Below are 12,079 nucleotides of genomic sequence, written 5' to 3'. Positions count from 1 at the left end.
GGATTAAGAACCTCAGAAATCCTATACGGACCAATGTAACGAGGTTTAAACTTAGGAGAGGAAACCTTCATAGGAATATGACGAGATGACAACCAAACCAAATCCCCAACACGAAGTCGGGGACCCACACAGCGTCTGCGATTAGCGAAACGTTGAGCCTTCTCCTGGGACAAGGTCAAATTGTCCACTACATGAGTCCAAATCTGCTGTAACCTGTCCACCACCGTATCCACACCAGGACAGTCCGAAGACTCAACCTGCCCTGAAGAGAAACGAGGATGGAACTCAGAGTTGCAGAAAAACGGCGAAACCAAGGTAGCCGAGCTGGCCCGATTATTAAGGGCGAACTCAGCCAAAGGTAAGAAGGACACCCAATCATCGTGATCAGCAGAAACAAAGCATCTCAGATATGTTTCCAAGGTCTGATTGGTTCGTTCGGTCTGGCCATTAGTCTGAGGATGGAAAGCCGAGGAAAAAGACAAATCAATGCCCATCCTAGCACAAAAAGCTCGCCAAAACCTCGAAACAAACTGGGAACCTCTGTCAGAAACGATGTTCTCTGGAATGCCATGTAAACGAACCACATGCTGGAAGAACAATGGCACCAAATCAGAGGAGGAAGGTAATTTAGACAAGGGTACCAAATGGATCATCTTAGAGAAGCGATCACAAACCAACCAAATGACCGACATTTTTTGAGAGACGGGGAGATCCGAAATAAAATCCATAGAGATATGTGTCCAAGGCCTCTTCGGGACCGGCAAGGACAAAAGCAACCCACTGGCACGAGAACAGCAGGGCTTAGCCCGAGCACAAATCCCACAGGACTTCACAAAAGAACGCACATCCAGCGACAGAGACGGCCACCAAAAGGATCTAGCCACTAAATCTCTGGTACCAAAGATTCCAGGATGACCAGCCAACACCAAACAATGAACCTCAGAGATAACTTTATTCGTCCACCTATCAGGGACAAACAGTTTCTCCGCTGGGCAACGATCAGGTTTATTAGCCTGAAATTTTTGCAGCACCCGCCGCAAATCAGGGGAGATGGCAGACAAAATTACTCCCTCTTTGAGAATACCCGCCGGCTCAGACAAACCCAGAGAGTCGGGCACAAAACTCCTAGACAGGGCATCCGCCTTCACATTTTTAGAGCCCGGAAGGTACGAAACCACAAAGTCAAAACAGCAGAAAAACAGCGACCAACGAGCCTGTCTAGGATTCAACCGTTTGGCAGACTCGAGATAAGTCAAGTTCTTGTGATCAGTCAAGACCACCACGCGATGCTTAGCTCCTTCAAGCCAATGACGCCACTCCTTGAATGCCCACTTCATGGCCAGCAACTCTCGATTGCCAACATCATAATTTCGCTCAGCAGGCGAAAACTTCCTGGAAAAGAAGGCGCATGGTTTCATCACCGAGCAATCAGAACTTCTCTGCGACAAAACAGCCCCCGCTCCAATTTCAGAAGCATAAACCTCGACCTGGAACGGAAGCGAAACATCTGGTTGACACAACACAGGGGCAGAAGAAAAATGACGCTTTAACTCTTGAAAAGCTTCCACAGCAGCAGAAGACCAATTGACCACATCAGCACCCTTCTTGGTCAAATCGGTCAATGGTTTAGCAATACTAGAAAAATTACAGATGAAGCGACGATAAAAATTAGCAAAGCCCAGGAACTTTTGCAGACTCTTCAGAGATGTCGGCTGAGTCCAATCATAGATGGCCTGGACCTTAACAGGGTCCATCTCGATAGTAGAAGGGGAAAAAATGAACCCCAAAAATGAAACCTTCTGAACACCAAAGAGACACTTTGATCCCTTCACAAACAAAGAATTAGCACGCAGGACATGGAACACCATTCTGACCTGCTTCACATTAGACTCCCAATCATCCGAGAAGACCAAAATATCATCCAAGTATACAATCAGGAATTTATCCAGGTACTCTCGGAAGATGTCATGCATAAAGGACTGAAACACCGATGGAGCATTGGCAAGTCCGAAAGGCATAACTAGGTACTCAAAATGGCCTTCGGGCGTATTAAATGCAGTTTTCCATTCATCGCCCCGCTTAATACGCACAAGATTATACGCACCACGAAGATCTATCTTGGTGAACCAACTAGCCCCCTTGATCCGAGCAAACAAATCAGATAGCAGCGGCAAGGGGTACTGAAATTTGACCGTGATTTTATTTAGAAGGCGGTAATCTATACAAGGTCTCAGCGAACCATCCTTCTTGGCCACAAAAAAGAACCCCTCTCCCAATGGCGACGATGACGGGCGAATATGACCTTTCTCCAAGGACTCCTTCACGTAACTCCGCATAGCGGCGTGCTCAGGTACAGATAAATTAAAAAGTCGACCTTTAGGAAACTTACTACCAGGAATCAAATCGATAGCACAATCACAATCCCTATGCGGAGGTAGGGCATTGGACTTGGGCTCATCAAATACATCCCGGTAATCAGACAAGAACTCTGGGACCTCAGAAGGGGTGGATGACGAAATAGACAGAAATGGGACATCACCATGTACCCCCTGACAACCCCAGCTGGACACAGACCTTGATTTCCAATCTAATACTGGGTTATGGACTTGTAGCCATGGCAACCCCAACACGACCACATCATGCAGATTATGCAACACCAGAAAGCGAATATCCTCCTGATGTGCAGGAGCCATGCACATGGTCAGCTGGGTCCAGTACTGAGGCTTATTCTTGGCCAAAGGCGTAGCATCAATTCCTCTCAATGGAATAGGACACTGCAAGGGCTCCAAGAAAAACCCACAACGCCTAGCATACTCCAAGTCCATCAAATTCAGGGCAGCGCCTGAATCCACAAATGCCATGACAGAATAAGATGACAAAGAGCAGATCAAAGTAACGGACAAAAGAAATTTTGACTGTACCGTACCAATGGTGGCAGACCTAGCGAACCGCTTAGTGCGCTTAGGACAATCGGAGATAGCATGAGTGGAATCACCACAGTAGAAACACAGCCCATTCTGACGTCTGTGTTCTTGCCGTTCAACTCTGGTCAAAGTCCTATCGCACTGCATAGGCTCAGGTTTATGCTTGGATAATACCGCCAAATGGTGCACAGATTTACGCTCACGCAAGCGTCGACCGATCTGAATGGCCAAAGACATAGACTCATTCAGACCAGCAGGCATAGGAAATCCCACCATGACATCCTTAAGGGCTTCAGAGAGACCCTTTCTGAAAATAGCTGCCAGCGCACCTTCATTCCATTGAGTGAGCACGGACCACTTTCTAAACTTCTGACAATAAATCTCTATCTCATCCTGACCCTGACACAGAGCCAGCAAATTTTTCTCTGCCTGATCCACCAAATTAGGTTCATCGTACAGCAATCCGAGCGCCAGGAAAAACGCATCAATATTACATAATGCAGGATCTCCTGGCGCAAGGGAAAATGCCCAGTCTTGAGGGTCGCCACGTAATAAAGAAATAATGATCCTAACTTGTTGAACTGGGTCACCAGAGGAGCGAGGTTTCAAAGCCAGAAACAGTTTACAATTATTTTTGAAACTCAGAAATTTAGCTCTATCTCCAGAAAACAAATCAGGAATAGGAATTTTTGGTTCTAACATAGAATTCTGAACCACAAGGTCTTGAATATTTTGTACTCTTGCAGTGAGATGATCCACACATGAAGACAGACCTTTAATGTCCATCACTACACCTGTGTCCTGAACCACCCAAATGTCTAGGGGAAAAAAAAGGCAAAACACAGTGCAAAGAAAAAAAAATGGTCTCAGAACTTCTTTTTTCCCTCTATTGAGAAGCATTAGTACTTTGGGCCTCCAGTACTGTTATGATTAGGTAATTCAGAACCACAATGGACCTTGAAGTTCAGAGCACACAAAGTGACCTGACAATTACCAAAAGACATAGGACGAGCTCTGAGACGTGGGAACTCTGCTGACCGCAATCCCTAATCCTATCCAACCACACTAGAGGCAGCCGTGGATTGCGCCTAACGCTCCCTATGCAACTCGGCACAGCCTGAGAAACTAGCTAGGCCTAAGATAGAAAAATAAGCCTACCTTGCCTCAGAGAAATACCCCAAAGGAAAAGGCAGCCCCCCACATATAATGACTGTGAGTAGAGATGAAAATACAAACGCAGAGATGAAATAGATTTAGCAAAGTGAGGCCCAACTTACTGAACAGACCGAAGATAGGAAAGATAACTTTGCGGTCAACACAAAACCCTACAAACAACCACGCAGAGGGGGCAAAAAGACCCTCCGCACCGACTAATGGTACGGAGGTGCTCCCTCTGCGTCCCAGAGCTTCCAGCAAGCCAGAAAAACCAATTAAGCAAGCTGGACAGAAAAAATAGCAAACAAAAATAACACACGCAAAACTTAGCTTATGCAGAGCAGACAGGCCACAGGAACGATCCAGGAGGAAGCAAGACCAATACTAGAACATTGACTGGAGGCCAGGAGCAAAGCACTAGGTGGAGTTAAATAGAGCAGCACCTAACGACTTCACCACATCACCTGAGGAAGGAAACTCAGAAGCCGCAGTACCACTCACCTCCACCAACGGAAGCTCATAGACAGAATGAGCCGAAGTACCACTTGTGACCACACGAGGGAGCTCTGCCACAGAATTCACAACAGATATCATTGCTTTTTGTGACGTAGCAACGATATCGTTAACGAAATCATTATGCGTGACAGCGACCAACGATCAGGCCCCTGCTGGGAGATCGTTGGTTGCTGGGAATGATCAGGACCTTTTTTTTGGTCGCTGATCACGCGCTGACATCGCTGAATCGGCGTGTGTGATGCCAATCCAGCGATGTGTTCACTGGTAACAAGGGTAAATATCGGGTTACTAAGCTGTGCTCTGCTTTACGGCCGGCCGGCGCTGACACAGTGCAGGGAAGCTGACGCCAGGGGACAGACACCGGAATGTAAGTATGCACTGTTTGTTTTTTTTAACTTTTACAATGGTAACCAGGGTAAACATCGGGTTACTAAGCGTGACCCTGCGCTTAGTAACCCGATGTTTACCCTGGTTACCCGGGGACTTCGGCATCGTTGGTCGCTGGAGAGCTGTCTGTGTGACAGCTCTCCAGCAACCACACAACGACCTAAACAGCGACTCTGCAGCGATCGGCATCGTTGTCTATATCGCTGCAGCGTCGCTAAATGTGACGGTACCTTAAGTCTTCACAGTTATCACAATATTTGCAAATAGAGATAACAGTACCTTTGAACAACCATGGCTCAAGTGAACAATGAATAAGAATACTGCTCTGGAAACTGCTGATGTGGGGACTGAGGACTGATGATTTTGCAAGATGGATAACAGCAGCTTAATAAGGATCTGATAGGGATAGGGGAGTGAGCAGTGAACTGCTATACAGAAATCAATTGGCTGGATAAAGCTGGCTGGAATCTCAGGAGGAGTTACCTCCTGAAAACAGCCACGACCAATCAGCGACGGGCACAGTCCGGAAGAAAATGGCCGCTCCTTCCTCTCCGCAGTCACTGCCCGGCGCCTGCATACTCCCCTCCTGGTCACCGCTCACACAGGGTTAATGCCGGCGGTTATGGACCGCGTTATGCCAAGGGTAACGCACTCCGTTACCGCTGCTATTAACCCTGTGTGACCCAGTAAAAACATCTAATGTTAAAAATAATTAAAAAAATAAAAAATCATTATATACTCACCTTCCGCCGCCTTTCCCGCTCCTCGCTACGCTCCATGTGGCAGGTTCCGGTGGTATGGGAGAAGGTCCTGCCGTGACGTCACGGTCATGTGATCGCGACGTCATCACAGGCCCTGCGCGAGAAGGACCTGCCGTGATGTCACATCATGTGACCGCGACGTCATCACAGGCCCTGCGCGAGAAGGACCTGCCATGATGTCACAGTCATGTGATCGAATGACAAATGGCCCTCGGAAGGTGAGTATATGTTTATTTTTTTATTTTTGAACCTGTGACATACGTGGATGGGCAATATACTACGTAGCTGGGCAATATACTACGTGACTGGGCAATATACTACGTGGCTCTGTGCTGTATACTACGTGACTGGGCAATATACTACGTAACTGGGCAATATACTAAGTGACTGGGCAATATACTACGTGGCTGGGCAATATACTACGTGACTGGGCAATATACTATGTGACTTGGAAATATACTACGTGGCTGGGCAATATACTACGTGACTGGGCAATATTTTCCTACGTGACTGGGCAATATACTACGTGACTGGGCAATATACTACGTGTCTGGGCAATATACTACGTAACTGGGCAATATACTACGTGTCTGGGCAATATACTACGTGGCTGGGCAATATACTACGTGGCTGGGCAATATACTACGTAACTGGGCAATATACTACGTGGCTGGGCAATATACTACGTCACTGAGCAATATACTACGTGGCTGGGCAATATACTACGCGGCTGGGCAATATACTACGCGACTGGGCAATATACTACGTGAGCTGAGCAATATACTACGTGGCTGGGCAATATACAGTTATATGAAAAAGTTTGGGCACCCCTATTAATCTTAAGCTTAATGTTTTATAAAAATTGTTTTTTTTGCAACAGCTATTTCAGTTTCATATATCTAATAACTGTTGGACACAGTAATGTTTCTGCCTTGCAATGAGGTTTATTGTACTAACAGAAAATGTGCAATCTGCATTCAAACAAAATTTGACAGGTGCATAAGTATGGGCACCCCACCAGAAAAGTGACATTAATATTTAGTAGATCCTCCTTTTGCAACAATATCAGCCTCTAGTCGCTTCCTGTAGCTGTTAATGAGTTCCTGGATCCTGGATGAAGGTATTTTTGACCATTCCTCTTTACAAAACAATTCCAGTTCAGTTAGGTTTGATGGTCGCCGAGCATGGACAGCCCTCTTCAAATGATCCCACAGATGTTCAATGATATTCAGGTCTGGGGACTGGGATGGCCATTCCAGAACAGTGTAATTGTTCCTCTGCATGAATGCCTGAGTACATTTGGAGCGGTGTTTTGGATCATTGTCTTGCTGAAAGATCCATCCCCTGCGTAACTTCAACTTTGTCACTGATTCATGAACATTATTGTCAAGAATCTGCTGATACTGAGAGGAATCCATGCGTCCCTCAACTTTAACAAGATTCTCGGTGCCGGCATTGGCCACACAGCCCCAAAGCATGATGGAACCTCCACCAAATTTTACTGTGGGTAGCAAGTGTTTTTCTTGGAATGCTGTGTTTTTTGGCCGCCATGCATAACGCCTTTTTGTATGACCAAACAACTCAATCTTGGTTTCATCAGTCCACAGGACCTTCTTCCAAAAAGAAATTGGCTTCTCCAAATGTGCTTTTGCATACCTCAGCCGACTCTGTTTGTGGCGTGCTTGCAGAAACGGCTTCTTTCGCATCACTCTCCCATACAGCTTTGTTATGGACCTGGTGGTTAGGAGCACCTGGAATGACCTGATGGTTAAACTCACACAGGACAAGCTCTGGGAAGTGGGAGCTCTGCTGACCGCAACCCCTAATCCTATCACAACAACTAGAAATAGCCGTGGAGCGTACCTGACTCTGCCTAGACGCCTCTTCACAGCCTAAGAGCTAACTAGCCCTAAAGATAGAAAATAAAGCCTACCTTGCCTCAGAGAAATTCCCCAAACGAAAAGGCAGCCCCCCACATATATTGACTGTGAGTTAAGATGAAAGTCACAAACGCAGAAATGAAACAGGTTTTAGCAAAGGGAGGCCCGACTTACTAAACAGACTGAGGATAGGAAAGGTATCTTTGCGGTCAGCACAAAAAACTACAAAAAGACCACGCAGAGTGTGCAAAAAGACCTCCGCACCGACTCACGGTGCGGAGATGCCACTCTGCATCCCAGAGCATCCAGCTAGCAAGGCAAAATCATGATAGCAAGCTGGACAAGGAAACAATGAACAAATAATAAACTAGCAGGGACTTAGCTTCTGCTGGAGTAGACAGGTCACCAGAAAGATCCAAGAGCAAACTGAACCAGTACAAGAACATTGACAGCTGGCATGGAGTAACGATCTGAGTGGAGTTAAATAGAGCAGCCAGCCAAAGAAAAAACTACTTCACCTGTGGAAGGAACCTCAGAAGCAGCAGCTCCACTCACAGCCACCAGAGGGAGTCCATCGACAGAACTCGCCGAAGTACCATTCATGACCACAGGAGGGAGTTCGATAACAGAATTCACAACAGTACCCCCCACACTCCCTTGAGGAGGGGTCACCGAACCCTCACCAGAGCCCCCAGGCCGATCAGGACGAGCCAAATGAAAGGCACGAACTAGATCGGCAGCATGAACATTAGAGGCAAAAAACCAGGAATTATCTTCCTGACCATAACCCTTCCACTTGACCAGGTACTGGAGTTTCCGTCTCGAAATACGAGAATCCAAAATCTTCTCCACCACATACTCCAACTCCCCCTCGACCAACACCGGGGCAGGCGGATCAACGGGGGGAACCATAGGCGCCACGTATCTCCGCAATAATGACCTATGGAACACATTATGGATGGCAAAAGAAGCTGGAAGGGCCAAACGAAATGACACAGGATTGAGAACTTCAGAAATCTTATACGGACCAATGAAACGAGGCTTAAACTTAGGAGAGGAAACCTTCATAGGAACATAACGAGACGACAACCAAACCAAATCCCCAACACGAAGTCGGGGACCAACACAGCGCCGGCGGTTAGCGAAACGTTGAGCCTTCTCCTGCGACAATGTCAAATTGTCCACCACATGAGTCCAAATCTGCTGCAACCTGTCCACCACAGTATCCACACCAGGACAGTCCGAAGGCTCAACCTGCCCTGAAGAGAAACGAGGATGGAAACCAGAATTACAGAAAAAAGACGAAACCAAAGTAGCCAAGCTGGCCCGATTATTAAGGGCGAACTCAGCCAAAGGCAAGAAGGACACCCAATCATCCTGATCAGCAGAAACAAAGCATCTCAGATATATTTCCAAAGTCTGATTAGTTCGTTCGGTTTGGCCATTTGTCTGAGGATGGAAAGCCGAAGAAAAAGACAAATCATTGCCCATCTTAGCACAAAAGGACCGCCAAAACCTCGAAACAAACTGGGAACCTCTGTCCGAGACGATGTTCTCCGGAATGCCATGCAAACGAACCACATGCTGGAAAAACAATGGCACCAAATCAGAGGAGGAAGGCAATTTAGACAAGGGTACCAAATGGACCATCTTAGAGAAGCGATCACAAACCACCCGAATGACCGACATCCTTTGAGAGACAGGGAGATCTGAAATAAAATCCATGGAAATATGCGTCCAGGGCCTCTTCGGGACCGGCAATGGCAAAAGCAACCCACTGGCACGAGAACAGCAGGGCTTAGCCCGAGCACAAGTCCCACAGGACTGCACAAAAGAACGCACATCCCGTGACAACCCCAGCCGGACACAGACATAGATTTCCAATCTAATACTGGATTATGGACCTGTAGCCATGGCAACCCCAAAACTACCACATCATGCAGATTATGCAACACCAAAAAACGAATATCCTCCTGATGTGCAGGAGCCATGCACATGGTCAATTGAGTCCAGTACTGAGGCTTATTCTTGGCCAAAGGCGTAGCATCAATTCCTCTCAATGGAATAGGATACTGCAAGGGCTCCAAGAAAAAACCACAGCGCCTGGCAAACTCCAAGTCCATCAAATTCAGGACAGCGCCTGAATCCACAAATGCCATAACAGAATAGGACGACAGAGAGCAAATCAGAGTAACGGACAAAAGAAATTTAGACTGTACCGTACCAATGGTGGCAGACCTAGCGAACCGCTTAGTGCACTTAGGACAATCGGAGATAGCATGAGTGGAATCACCACAGTAAAGACACAGCCCATTCCGACGTCTTTGTTCTTGCCGTTCAGCTCTGGTCAAAGTCCTATCACATTGCATAGGTTCAGGCCTATGCTTAGAGAATACCGCCAAATGGTGCACAGCTTTGCGCTCACGCAAGCGCCGATCAATCTGAATGGCCAAGGACATAGACTCATTCAGACCAGCAGGCGTGGGAAATCCCACCATGACATCCTTAAGGGCTTCAGAAAGACCCTTTCTGAAAATAGCCACCAGGGCACACTCATTCCACTGAGTAAGCACAGACCACTTTCTAAACTTCTGACAGTACACCTCCGCTTCATCCTGACCCTGACACGAAGCCAGCAAGATTTTCTCTGCTTGATCCACTGAATTTGGTTCATCATAATGCAATCCAAGCGCCAGAAAAAACGCATCTACATCACGCAATGCAGGATCTCCTGGCGCAAGGGAAAATGCCCAGTCTTGAGGGTCACCACGCAACAAAGAAATAATGATTTTCACTTGTTGAACGGGGTCACCAGAGGAGCGGGGTTTCAAAGCTAGAAACAGTTTACAATTATTTTTGAAATTCAGGAACTTAGATCTATCCCCAGAAAACAAATCAGGAATTGGAATTCTAGGCTCTAACATCGGATTCTGAACCACAAAATCTTGAATGTTTTGTACCCTTGCAGTGAGATGATCCACACAAGAGGACAGACCTTGAATGTCCATATCTACACCTGTGTCCTGAACCACCCAGAGGTTAAGGGGAAAAGAAAGACAAAACACACTGCAGAGAAAAAAAATGGTCTCAGAACTTCTCTTATCCCTCTATTGAGATGCATTAATACTTTGGGCCAGCTGTACTGTTATGGACCTGGTGGTTAGGAGCACCCGGAATGACCTGATGGTTAAACTAACACAGGACAAGCTCTGGGAAGTGGGAGTTCTGCTGACCGCAACCCCTAATCCTATCACAACAACTAGAAATAGCCGTGGAGCGTACCTGACTCTGCCTAGACGCCTCTTCACAGCCTAAGAGCTAACTAGCCCTAAAGATAGAAAATAAAGCCTACCTTGCCTCAGAGAAATTCCCCAAACGAAAAGGCAGCCCCCCACATATATTGACTGTGAGTTAAGATGAAAGTCACAAACGCAGAAATGAAACAGGTTTTAGCAAAGGGAGGCCCGACTTACTAAACAGACTGAGGATAGGAAAGGTATCTTTGCGGTCAGCACAAAAAACTACAAAAAGACCACGCAGAGTGTGCAAAAAGACCTCCGCACCGACTCACAGTGCGGAGATGCAACTCTGCATCCCAGAGCATCCAGCTAGCAAGGCAAAATCATGATAGCAAGCTGGACAAGGAAACAATGAACAAATAATAAACTAGCAGGGACTTAGCTTCTGCTGGAGTAGACAGGTCACCAGAAAGATCCAAGAGTGAACTGAACCAGTACAAGAACATTGACAGCTGGCATGGAGTAACGATCTGAGTGGAGTTAAATAGAGCAGCCAGCCAAAGAATAAACTACTTAACCTGTGGAAGGAACCTCAGAAGCAGCAGCTCCACTCACAGCCACCAGAGGGAGTCCATGGACAGAACTCGCTGAAGTACCATTCATGACCACAGGAGGGAGTTCGATAACAGAATTCACAACACAGCTTCTCCTTGTGAAAAGTGCGTTGTATAGTTGACCGATGCACAGTGACACCATCTGCAGCAAGTTGATGCTGCAGCTCTCTGGAGGTGGTCTGAGGATTGTCCTTGACTGATCTCACCATTCTTCTTCTCTGCCTTTCTGATGTTTTTCTTGGCCTGCCACTTCTAGCCTTAACAAGAACTGTACCTGTGTTCTTCCATTTCCTTACTATGTTCTTCACTGTGGAAATTGACAGGTTAAATCTCTGAGACAGCTTTTTGTATCCTTCCCCTGAACAACTATGTTGAATAATCTTTGTTTTCAGATCATTAGACAGTTGTTTTGAGGAGCCCATGATGCCACTCTTCAGAGGAGATTCAAACAGGAGAACAACTTGCAAGTGGCCACTTTAAGTAGCTTTTCTCATGATTGCATACACCTGGCTATGAAGTTCAAAGCTCAATGAGGTTAGAAAACCAAAAAAGTGCTTTAGTAAGTCAGTAAAAAGTAGGTAGGAGTATTTAAAACAAGAAAAT

This window comes from Ranitomeya imitator, chromosome 4, assembly GCF_032444005.1.
Source record: "Ranitomeya imitator isolate aRanImi1 chromosome 4, aRanImi1.pri, whole genome shotgun sequence".
Taxonomy (NCBI): Eukaryota; Metazoa; Chordata; class Amphibia; order Anura; family Dendrobatidae; genus Ranitomeya; species Ranitomeya imitator.
The sequence above is the reverse complement of the archived record's forward strand: the minus strand, read 5'-3'. Positions refer to the sequence as shown.